This window comes from Cnephaeus nilssonii (genome assembly GCF_951640355.1).
Source record: "Cnephaeus nilssonii genome assembly, chromosome: 22".
Classification (NCBI taxonomy): Eukaryota; Metazoa; Chordata; class Mammalia; order Chiroptera; family Vespertilionidae; genus Cnephaeus; species Cnephaeus nilssonii.
Genome location: NC_137093.1, coordinates 1,138,641 through 1,151,319, shown reverse-complemented (window position 1 = coordinate 1,151,319; position 12,679 = coordinate 1,138,641). Strand labels below are relative to the sequence as shown.

At 50.2% G+C, this 12,679-nt stretch overlaps 1 pseudogene across 1 annotated transcript; it reads right to left on the bottom strand.

Moving 5' to 3' along the window:
• Window positions 1–11,693: 11,693 nt before the first annotated feature.
• Window positions 11,694–12,679, bottom strand: LOC307094382 (uncharacterized protein CXorf38-like; annotated as a pseudogene). The gene has a single exon. The product of its transcript is annotated as an uncharacterized protein CXorf38-like (transcript).

The following is a 12,679-nucleotide window of genomic DNA, read 5'->3' as shown; positions in this document are numbered from 1 at the left end:
CTAAAGCAATCTATAGATTCAATCTAATTCCCATAAAAATAACAATGCACAATTCACAGATCTAGAACAAATATTCCAAAAATTTATATGGCATCAAAAACACCCTGAATAGCCTCAGCAATCTTGAGAAAAAAGAACGAAGTTGGAGGGATCACAACACCAGATATCAAACTATATTATAAAGTCATTGTAAACAAAACAGCATTGCACTGATGCATAAGAACAGACAGATAGACCAATGGAACAGAGAACCCAGAAATCAACCCAAGCCATTATGCTCAATTAATATTTGACAAAGGAGGCAATAACATACAATAGAGTTTAGACAGTCTCTTCAATAATAGTGTTGGGAAAATTGGACAGACACACATCCAAAAAAATGAAACTAGACCACCAACTTAAACCATAAACAAAAATAAACTCAAGCTAGATAAAAGACTTAAACATAATATGGTAAACCATAAAATCTTAGAAGAATCCATAGGCAGCAAAATATCAGACATATGTCATAACAATATCTTTACCAATACAGCTCCTAGGGCAATGGAAACTAAGGAGAAAATAAACAAATGGGACTAGAGCAAAATGAAAAGCTTCTGCATAGCAAAAGAAACCATCAACAAAACAACAAGAAAGCCGACTGCACGGGAGAACATATTCACCAATGTTATATCTGATAAGGGCCTAATCTCCAAAATTTATAGGGAACTCATACAACTTAATAAACGAAGATAAACAATCCAATCAAAAATTGGACAAAGGACTTAAATAGATACTTTTTGAAAGTGGACATACATGAGGCCAAAAGACATATGAAAACATGCTCAGAGTCACTAATCATCCAAGAGATGCAAATCAAAATGACAATTAGAGCCCTGACCGGTTTGGCTCAGTGGATAGAGTGTCGGCCTGCGGACTCAAGGGTCCCAGGTTCAATTCCGGTCAAGGGAATGTACTTTGGTTGCAGGCATATACCCAGTGGGGAGGGTGCAAGAGGCAGCTGATCGATGTTTCTCTCTCATTGATGGTTCTAACTCTCTATCCCTATCCCTTTCTCTCTGTAAAAAATTAATAAAATATATCTTTTTTAAAAATGACAATTAGATACCATCTCACACCTGTCAGAATGGTTATCATCAACAAATCAACAAACGACAAGTGCTGGCAAGAATGTGGGGGAAAAGGAACCCTCGTGCACTGCTGGTGGGAATGCAGACTGGTGCAGCTGCTGTGGAAAAGAGTATGGAGTTTCCTCAAAAAATTAAAAATGGAATTCCCATTTGATCCAGTATTCCCACTTCTAGGAATACATCCCAAGAACTCAGAAACACCAATCAGAAAGGTCATATGTTCATAGCAGCACAATTTACAATAGCTAAGATTTAGAAACAGCCTAAATGCCCATCAGCAGATAAATGGATTAGAAAACTGGTACATCTACACAATGGAATACTATGCTGCTGTAAAAAAGAAGGAATTCTTACCATTTGCAGCCGCATGGATGGAACTGGAGAGCATTATGCTAAGTGAAATATACCAGTCGGAGAAAGATAAATATCACATGATCTCACAGTCCAGGACCCCTCGCTCTTTACCGCCCGCCTGCAGTGGAGGTAGGAGAGGCTCCCGCCACCACCGTTGCGCTCACCAGCCGTGAGCCCAGCTTCTGGCTGAGCAGCACTCCCGCTGTGGGAGTGCACTAACCACCAGGGGGCAGCTCCTGCGTTGAGTGTCTGCCCCCTGGTGGTCAGTGAGCATAGCAACCAGTCATTCTGCTGGTCAGTCAATTTGCATATTAGGGTTTTATTATATAGAACTAGGGGCCCGGTGCATGAAATTCGTGCACTGGGGTGGAGGGTCCCTCAACCCAGCCTGCCCCTTCTCACATACTGGGAGCCCTCAGGGGATGTCCTACTGAGGCGACCGGGCTGATCAGGGGAAGGCACCAGCCCCATCACCCCGCTGCTGCAGCCACTGCCAGTCACCACAGCCACCAAGGTGTTTTCATCAACACAGACTCCAGTCCCTTCACCATGAAAAAATGACAACTTTCTTTAGGCATTTTCAAGATGTGTCTTTCATAGGATATGCATTTCTTTATTTTTTTTTTTATCCTCACCTGAGGGTATGTTTCCATTGATTTTTAGAGAATGTGGAAGAGAAAGGGAAAGACAGAGAGAAACATCAAAGTGAGAGGAACACTTTGATTGGTTGCCTCCTGCATGAGTCCTGACTTGGGCCCCAGTCAGGGAGGATCCTGCAACCTAGGTACATGCCCTTGATCAGAATTGAACCGGATCCTTTGGTCGGCAAGCCTAGGCATTATCCACTGAGCCAAACTGGCTAGGGCAGGATATGACCTTCCTTTTTTTCTCCAGGAGTGTGGAGGAAAAACCGTAGATCATCTTTTTGGCTTCTTATACCCTAGTTACTAAGAATATTACCAGTGGCAACTAGGGAGCTTAGCCAATGAGCGGTCAGAAAAGGCATTTCCTCTGTAGTTCACACCAATGGCTTCTGATCTCTGGCTCCGCCTCTGCCAAGGCCTAAAGCCTCCTGGCCTGGGCAGGGGCCCCCCAGCTCCCTCCAATCACCAGCTCTACCCCTGCCCAGGTCCCAAGCCTCTGGCCCGGGCTTGGGGCCTGGACAGGGGACCCCCAGCTCCCACCCATCGCCCGGCTCTGCCCCTGCCCAGGCCCCAAGCCTCTGGCCCAGACAGAGGACCCCCAGCTCCCTCCAACCACCAAGCTCCAGCCCTGCCCAGGCTCCAAGCCTCTGGCTGGGGCTTGGGGCCTGGACAGGAGACCCCCAGCTCCCTCCAGTCACCCAATTGCCCAGCTGCTCCCCTGCCAGGCCCCAAGCTTCTGGACGGGGCTTAGGGCCTGGACAGGGGACCCCCAGCTCCCTCTTATTGCCAGCTCCACCCCTGCCAAGGCCTAAAGCCTCGGGGCCTGGGCAGGAGCCCCCCAGCTCCCTCCAATCTCCGGCTCTTCCTCTGCCCAGGCCCCAAGCCTCTGACCAACACTTGGGGCCTGGTCAGGGGACCGCCAGCTCCCTCCAATTGCCCGGCTCCACCCCTGCCCAGGAGCTCCCTGGCTCAAGCCCTTCCAAGGTTGCTCAGGACCCACAGGGGTCCTACCTCAGAGTGACCTGGGTGCTGAGAAAGTTCCCAGGACCCAAGCTGCTGGGCGCCTACATATGCAAATTAACCTCCATCTTTGTTGGGTTAATTTGCATACTCACTCTGATTGGCTGTGGGAGTAGCGGAGGTATGGTCAATTTACATATTTGTCTATTATTAGGTACTAGAGGCCCAGTACACAAAATTCGTGCATGGGAGGCAGTGTTTCCCTCAGCCTGGATCAGGCCTAAACAGGCAGTCGGACATTCCTTTCACAATCCAGAACTGCTGGCTCCCAACTGCTCACATGCCTGCCTTCCTGATTACCTCTAACCGCTTCTGCCTGCCAGCCTGATCACCCCCTAACCACTCCCCTGCAAGCCTGATTGATGCCTAACTGCTCCTCTGCCAGCGTGTTTGCCCATAACTGCCCTCCTCTGCAGGCCTGGTCACCCCTAACTGCCCTCCCCTGCAGGCCTGGTCACCCCTAACTCTCCTCCCTTGCAGGCCTGGTCACCCTTAACTGCTCTCCCCTGCAGGCCTGGTCCTCCCCAACTGCTCTCCCATGAAGGCCTGGGTCCCCCCCAACTGCCCTTCCCTGCAGGCCCAGTCCCCCCCAACTTCCCTCCTCTGCCAGCCTGGTCACCCCTAACTGCCCTCCCTTGAAGGCCTGGTCCCTCCCAACTGCCCTCCCCTGCTGGCCTGATCACCCACAATTGCCCTCCCTTGCAGACCTGATCCCTCCCAACTGCCCTCCCCTGCTGGCCATCTTGTGGCAGCCATCTTGTGTCCACATGGGGGCAGTCATCTTTGACCACTTGGAGGCAGCCATCTTGTGTGTTGGATGACGGTCAATTTGCATATTATTCTTTTATTAGATAGGATTAGATAGGATAGAGGCCTGTTGCATGGTTGGAGGCCGGCTGGTTTTCCCTGAAGGGTGTCTTGGATCAGGGTGGGGGTTCCCTTGGAGTGTGGGGCGGCCTGGGCGAGGGGCCTGTGGTGGTTAGCAGGCTGGCCACGGCCCCCGGTGACCCAAGCGGAGGCCCTGGTATCTGGGATTTATTTATCTTCTATAATTGAAACTTTGTAGCCTTAAGCAGAGGCCAAGGCAGGCCAGGGCAGGTGGAAAGCTTGGCTTCCTCCATTGCCGGGGAAACCCAAGACTCCTGCTCTCTCCGTGGCCGCAGCCATCTTGGTTGGGTTAATTTGCATACTTACTCCTGATTGACTGGTGGGCGTGGCTGGTGGGTGTAGAGGAGGTACGATCAATTTGCATATTACTCTTTTATTAGATAGGATGATGGAATACCATTTGCAACAACTTATATGAATTTTCAGAGTATTGTGCTAAATGAATTAAATCAGACAGAAAAGGACAAGAACCATATGATTTCACTCATATTTGGGATATAAAACAACGAGAGAAAGGGGACATATGTAATATTTTCAACAATAAAAATAAATTAAATAAATATTTGTTTAAAAGAGCTGTCTTTTTTTTCTGAGAAAACCCTTTCTGGGAATTATGGTCCTTTAAAAGTAAGATGATGGTAATAATGGATGCTAGATTTAAATATTACTTGCAAAATAAAACATTGACCACCATACATTGGTCTTATTTATTTATTTGGGATTTCTGTAGGCTCTTTTGGTGGGTGGGGGTTGATTGTTTCTTATTTTGGGGGTGGGGGTTAATTGTTCCTTATTTTTCCTTGAAAAATGCCATTTCATTCAAAGGCATCTATAATAATAAAAGTATAATATGCTAATTAGACTGGACAACATTCAGGACAAAGCCAGGGCTGTGATGGAAGCCCAGGTCCTGGGTGCCAGAGGGAAGCCGGTGCCGCAGCCGGGGGAAGGCAGGCCTACTCTTGCATGAATGTCGTGCATTGGGCCTCTAGTTTCATTATAACACTGATGAAATGCCATTGTGGCAACTCTTTTCTCATGTCCATTAGCCTCCAGTGACGTGGGTTTCTGTGTATTCTGGGGCTCCCAGGGCTCACAACGCGGTTATTACCTGCAGGTGCCCAGCTGGCCAGCAGATGGCAGGTTAGCTCCACGCTCCCCCTCCCCGCCTCTCCCCCGCCACTAGGTCCCTCAGCCCTTTCGTCCTGGGTGACCATCAGTCCGTCTTTCCAAAAGCATCTAATTTCCTCTCTTTAGGATATTCCCTCCAGGCGTATTTTGGGCAGAAGTATGTCACATCTCCACCTAGAGATTAATTTCCCAGCCTTGTGAGGAGGCCTGCCTCTGCGGCTTTTTGATTCATTATAAATCCCTGAATAATACAAAGACCTAAGCAAACTGCTGCGGGGGTGAAAGACGGTGAGGAAGGCCAGGACAGAATCTTAAAGGCCCCCACCCCCCTCGCACGCACCCGCGGGTGGAAGGAACGGGGTTCCCTGGATCCAGACAAGGAACCACCAGGAGGAAGGAAGCGAGCGCCGCGTGGCCCAGGCCGAGCGCCCGCCCTTCAGCCTCCGGCAGGGGCTCTGCTCCTGGGGCGCGGCCCTGGGGGGACGGCGTCACCGCGGAGGTCCGGCCCACAGCCACGCCGTCAGCTTGCCCATCGCCGGCGGCAGAAGGGCGGCGGCCACGGGAGAAGGCACTCGCCGGTGGAGTCACGGCCGCGCACCTGCCGTCCTCCCGCGCCAGCTGCGTCCCAGCGGGCCGACCCCCAGGGGGACCAGGGCGTGGCCCTCGGCCCTGGCCGAAGCCGGGATCGTTGTGTGCCCACACCTCCCACACCCTCCATCTCGGGAAACGGAGTCACTCCGGCTTGGTCTGGGCGGAACCGGCTGGGCTGGCTGCAGGGAAAGTCCGAGGCTCCTGAGCCTCCGCTGACACCGTCCCGCCAGCCCAGAGCGGGTCGGGGGACTGGCCCGGCGGGTCCGGTGCGCAGAGGGAGGCGCCAGACCCCGCTCTGCTCCAGCTCCGCCTGAGGAGTCAGTTTGAGGCCCGCCTCCGCCCTTGCTTTTTCTTCCACTGCCAGGAGCTCCTCTCTTCTCCGCTCTGGAGTTTGACAGACGGGCCCACATTCAGACTCCTGCTGGCGAGCTGCCTGACATCATCATACCCCTTCCCTTCTTCCCTTCTTCCTTCTTCCTTCTTCCTTCTTTCCTTCCTTCCTTCCTTCCTTCCTTCCTTCCTTCCTCCCTCCCTCCCTCCCTCCCTCCCTCCCTCCCTCCCTTCCTTCCTTCCTTCCTTCCTTCCTTCCTTCCTTCTTTCCTTCTTTCTTCTTTATTATTGAAAGTATTGCATGGGTCGTCCTTTCCCCCCATTAACCTCTTCCAGCCACTCCCGTCCACCCCCATTGCCCATGGGTTATGCATATATGCACACATGTATGTTGTACACATGTATGCACACATATATGCATATTGGCTGATCTCTTCCCACCCACCCTCCCCTGCCTTCTCTCTGAGGTTCAAGTCTGTTCATGCTTCTATGTCTCTGGATCTATTTTTTGATCATTATTTTATTTGGTTCATTAGATTCCACATATGAGTGAGACCATGTAATACTTGACTTTATCTGACTGGCTTATTTCGCTCAGCATAATGCTCTCCAGGTCCATCCATGGTGTTACAAGTGGTAAAAGTTCTTTCTTTTTTATTGCTGTGTAGTATTCCATTGTGTAGACGTACCATAGTATTTTTTTCCCACTCATCTGCTGATGGGCACTTAGGCTGTTCCAAGCTTAGCTGTGGTGAATTGCGCTGCTATGAACATGGGGCTGCATATAGCCTTACGCTTCCTGACCTAGCTCCTCATCCCTAAATGGAGACAACCGAACCTCACCACACCCTCTTGTGGGGCTTCCTTCCTCTCAGACTAACTTTTCCTTTAAAACAAATTGAAATCACAATCTCTATTCCTACATTCTAATCAAACTCATTGTTCTACAATGTCAGGATGTCATGTCTGAGAAAACAAGCTCCTTGAATTAATTTACAAGAATGTGAAAATGGTTAATATTAGCCTCTCCCTCCTATAGTTATTTAATGCTGTGTCAGAATTTTTAATTTTCAAAATATTAGAAGTGAGGTGATGCTAAGAGGTCATCTGGCTCCACCTCATATAATCCAAGTCATGGAATGAGCCCTGGAGACACTGAGTGGGGCCCAATTCCCAGAGCACTTTATGAAAGAGCCTGACCAGAGTGCAACAGATTCAGTGCGCTCGGCTCTGTCCAGGCCCTTTCTGACATTCCACAGGGATTCTATGCCTGCCTGTTTTCCTCGGCTTCTTCCCATTGCCCACACCTGAGCCCATTAGTACCACTCTCCTCTTCCCTCCCTTCTTCTTAGCCATCACCTCCCACTGGGACTATATTTCTCAGACTTTAATGCTTAGAATTCTTCAGGGAAGGGCTCCAGGTGCCACATTTAAGACACTTAAGAATGGAGTTATTTTGTAAGAACAAGTAGAAGGAATTTCCAGACATGAAAAAGCTACATGAGCAAAGGTGTGCGGGTGTGGAGCATCTACACTGATGATGGTAACACAGTGCAAACTACGTCAACACTAAGGGAAGGAAGCAGATCAGATCTCATTTTTGAGTGTGAAAGTGACAACCGATAATAGAAGGAAAGCAAGAAAAAATGATGTGGCTAAGGACCCATTTGCCTAATCTAGTGAGTCTACTGTGAGAGAAATCAGACACAGGCAGCAGGCGGGAAGGATTTTGGAGGAAGTGGAGAGAAGCTGGCCCGGGGGCTTCATGAACAATGAATGCTCAGGACTTCTCAGGCAAACTAAGTCAGACAATGCGTGTGTCCCACTCCCTCCAACATCCATAGTGAGAAATCCTAGCTGCCCATGTAATGGTGCTGGGGAGACCCTTGGGAGGCGATCAGGTCCTGAGACCTCCTCCCCCTCCCAGCATGTAAAGACACAGAGAGGAGATGGCCATCAAAGAACCAAGAGGCAACTATGAAGTCTCGCCAGCATCTTGAGTGTGGAGTTGCCAGCCTCCAGAATTGTAAGAATTAGTTTCTGTTTTACCCAATCTATGCTGTTCTGTCGTCACTGCCTGGGCAGATAGAAATAGAGGCATTAGTCTTTTTTTTTTCTACCCAACATATGATGACAATTCTGAAACCTACAGTTGAGTTGAAAGAATTTTATAGTAAATATGTGTATACCAGAGGCTCAGTGCATGGATTTGTTTACTGGTGGGGGAGTGGCCTACAGGGATTGGCCACTGTGGGAGCGCTGCACATCCCGATCAGCCAGTCCCGGGCAGCCAATCAGCTGTGGACCCACCCTCTGAGCGGCTGCTGAATGAGGAAATTAGTCTGAGCTGATATTTTGGGGTAATGTCTTGGGTAAAGGTGTGTTCTGTGTCCTGGAGGAACCTGGCAGAGAGCTTTGCACCCCAAAGCCACTCAGTGAATGTCCTTGATGTGTGATGCCAGGTCGGTGACACCATTGGAGATGTTCAGGGCAGCCGTGCTTCAGGATCCTCAGCCATCAGGACAGCCTCCCCGGGGGTCCACAGTCATGGCCCCTCTCGCCATCTGCCTATTCCAGCTCCCCATGCTCTTTCTAGAACACACCTTAGAGGGCCTGCATCAGCTGGTGGGGTCAGGCCAGAGTCTAGATTGTCTCAGGTATTTGATAGGTGCAGCAACTCAGCCTCACTCTGGGCCTGCTAGCAGCTGCTCCCACTGCAGGAGTGCACTGACCACCAGGGAGCATCTCCTGTGTTGAGCCTCTGCCCCCTTATGGTCAGTGTGCATCATAGTGACTGGTCTACCAGTCGTTCTGGTTGTTTCACTGTTTGGTCACTGAGCTTTTATATATATACTAGAGGCCCGGTGCACGAAATATTTGCAACGGAGGGGAGTAGTCCCTCAGCCCAGCCTGTACCCTCTCCAATATGGGACCCCTCGAGGGATGTCTGACTGCCCGTTTAGGCCCAATCCCACCAGGCCTAAACGGGCAGTCGGACATCCCTCTCACAATCCAGAACTGCTGGTTCCCAACTGCTTGCCTGCCTGCCTTCCTGATTGCCCCTAACCGCTTCTGCCTGCCAGCCTGATCACCCCCTAACCACTCTGCTGCCAGCCTGTTTGCCCCCAACTTCCCTCCTCTGCTGGCCTGGTCACCCCTAACTGCCCTCTCCTGCAGGGTTTATCACCTCCAACTGCCCTCTTTTGCAGGCCTGGTCCTTCTCAACTGCCCTCCCTTGCAGGCTGGGTGCCTCCCAACTGCCCTCCCCTGCTGGCCATCTTGTAGTGGCCATCTTGTGTCCACATGGGGGCAGGATCTTTGACCACATGGGGGCAGCTATATTGTGTGTTGCAGTGATGATCAATCTGTATATTACTCTTTTATTAGATAGGATAGAGGCCTGGTACAGGGGTGGGGGCCAGCTGGTTTGCCCTGAAGGGTGTCCCAGATCAGGTGGGGGTTCCCTTGGGGCATGGGGAGGCCTGAGCGAGGGGCCTGTGGTGGTTTGCAGGCCAGCCACGCCCCCTGGCAACCCAAGCAGAGGCCCTGGTATCTGGAATTAATTTTCCTTCTACAATTGAAACTTTGTAGCCTGGAGCGGAGCCAAGCCTGGGGCTCCCTCCAGGCCGGCAGCCATTTGTGTTGGGGTTATAATTGAAACTTTGTTGCCTTAAGCGGGTGGGCCCGGCCAGGGTGTGCGGAAAGCTTTGCTTCCCCTGTTGCCGCTGGCAACCCTGGCCTGCTCTCTCAAGCTCCATTCTTTCGCCATTTGTTTGAATTTGTTTACCTTCTATAATTGAAACTTTGTAGCTTGAGTGGAGGCTTAGGCCTGGCAAGGGCAGGTAGAAAGCTTGGCTTCCTCTGTTACCTAGGAAACCTTGCTCTCTGTGGCTGTAGCCATCTTGGTTTGGGTTAATTTGCATGCTCACTCTGATTGGATGGTGGGCGTGGCTTGTGGGCATGGCTTGTGGGTGTATCGGAGGTATGGTGAATTTGCATATTTGTTTATTATTAGGGAGGATAGATCCACCATATAAATTCCACCACTTACCTTGTTAATTTTATGTTTCATATCATGGAGTATTATTAGCTTCATTTTGGTGTGTAGATCTTTGAATTATGTACTTGAACACATGTATGTATTCATGCAACCACCACTGCAGCCAGAATGATCTCTGTTGATAGTTACACCCTCTGCACTTCTTACCCTGGCAACTTCTTATCTATTCTCCATAAAATGCAGTTTTTTTTCACTTAGCATAATTCCTTTGCAGCTCTTTAAGCTGTTATCTATAGGGTGTGGCAAAAGTAGGTTTACAGTTGTTCATTTGGAAAACCATACAATAATTAACAAATAATTTCCACATACTCACTCACAACTGTAAACCTACTTTTGCCCCACCCTATATATCAACAGTTCATTCCTTTTTATTAACAAGTAGTATTACATTGTTTGCATATAATACAGCTTGTATATCTACCAACCTGTTGCAGTATATCTGGGTTGTTCCCAGTGTTTGACTAATACAAACACAGCTGCTATGTGTGTGCAGGTTTTTGTGCACACGCTCCCGCCAGCGCTGTATGGGAATCCAGCTGTGCACATTCCTCAGCTCTCAATATTGTCAATGTTCTATTTTTATCTATTTAATGTACAGTCACTGTGATTTTAATTTGCATGTTATTGGCTAATGCTGAATATCTTTTCATGAGCTTTTTACTGCTCCTATGTCCTTATGGGTGAAGTCTCTATTCAAGCTTTTTATATTAAAAACTAGAGGCCCAGTGCATGATTGAATCATGCACGTGTAGGGTCCCCTACACACTTTCGCTTTTGATCACGGGGGAGCTGGGTGCCTGTCCGCTGGTGCACCAGGCCTTTCAGAAGCCTCCGGCTCGGTGGAGGCTTCTGAAAGGCCTGGTGCCAGAGCAGACAGGCACCCAGCTCCACCACTTTTTTTTTTTTTTTAGGTTTTATAAAATTACATTAAGTGTCTTTTACTGTAAAAATATTTACATTGAACACCCGCCCCCATCCTTGCCCCTTCTCTACAGATCACATCCATTTTTAATTTTTTTTCCTTTTTTAAAAAAAAATTTGTTTGTTAATCCTCACCCAAGGTTATTTTTCCATTGATTTTTGTTTTAGAGAGAGTAGAAGAGAAAGGGAGAGACAGAGAGCAACGTCGAGGTGAGAGAGACACATCGATTGGTTGCCTTCTGCTCGAGTCCTGACCAGGGCCCGGGCCAGGGAGGAGCCTGCAATCAAGGTACATGCCCTTGACCAGAATCGAATCCGGGACCCGTTGGTCTGCAGGCTGACGCTCTATCCACTGAACCACACTGGCCAGGGCCAGATCACATCCTTGATGGGCAGCTGAGGAAGCAAGAGCTCAGCTTCACTTGGGCCACTCCTCAGGCGGCTAGGCCCTGGGCAGCGGGGACCGTGGCAATTCTGTCCCTGAAGGTTCAGAGGCAACATGGCCAGCTAAGCACCACAGCTGGAATGGGACAGCGGCGCCACAGTTCAGGAAACACACAGGACACAGTCAGAGGTGGAAGACATCTTGGGTAAGAGGAATAGAGGAGGTATGAATGAATCTGTGAATCTCAGGCCTCCCCTGCGGCTGCCTGGACCCCAGGCTCCTTTGAATCCAGTTTTTGATGCTGTAGACACAGGCTGCCCAGCTTCTGCAGATCCTCTGAAAGACCGTTCCTAAGATCCTCATTGTTTCTTAGAAATTCTCTCACCGCTTCCAGCCGAGTTAGGATCTCTTCTGGCAACACCTCTTGTTCTTTCGCTTGAAGATAAATCTCTTGAAGTTTTTCCTTTAGAAATTCCATTTCGATTTCATGGACTTGGCTCTCACTCAGGTAAATGCCTGTTTCATAGTCACACCCATCTCGATGATCTTCCTCGGGGATGAGGACGGCCCAGTCCGATGTCAACAGCTCTTCTATTCTGGAGTACGCCTCCACAATCTCTGGGATATTATGGAATTCATTCAGAAAATGTTGGATCTTTATCTGGAAATCTCGAAGCCACATAGAAGATACCTTCATCTCTGAAGAGTGCATGATATCGTTACGACACTTAATCACCTCTGTGATCAACCAGGAAGTGATCGCAGGCGTTGATGAGGTTTAGGCCTGGCAAGAGCCACTGCAGGCCACCAAAAGAGCCACTGCATCACATTCCTCGGGTCCTGCTTTGCCCGCCAGTCCGCGGGGCATGAAGGCCTTGGCCACCTCCCAGGCGTCCGCGGGCCAGCGGCCCGGCCGTCAGTTGCCCCAGTGGACGTCTCCGTTTCTGTTGGTGTGATGTTTCAGGATCTCCCGTTTCCACTCCGCGCACACCTGGCACTGAGGCTGGAACTGGCGGCCCCGCGGGCTGCACCTGGAGCCGCTGCGGCAGGTGGCGCCCGGGCCCAGGCCAGGGGCGCAGGCGAGCAGGCTGCGGTGGAAGGCCAGCATCTCCCGGCCCACGAAGCCCTGCAGGCAGCGGCGCAGCAGCAACAGGCAGTGGCCCGCCTTCACCCAGTCCTTGTACTCGGCGCAGTTGAGGCGAACCGCCAACTCCGACAGCACCAT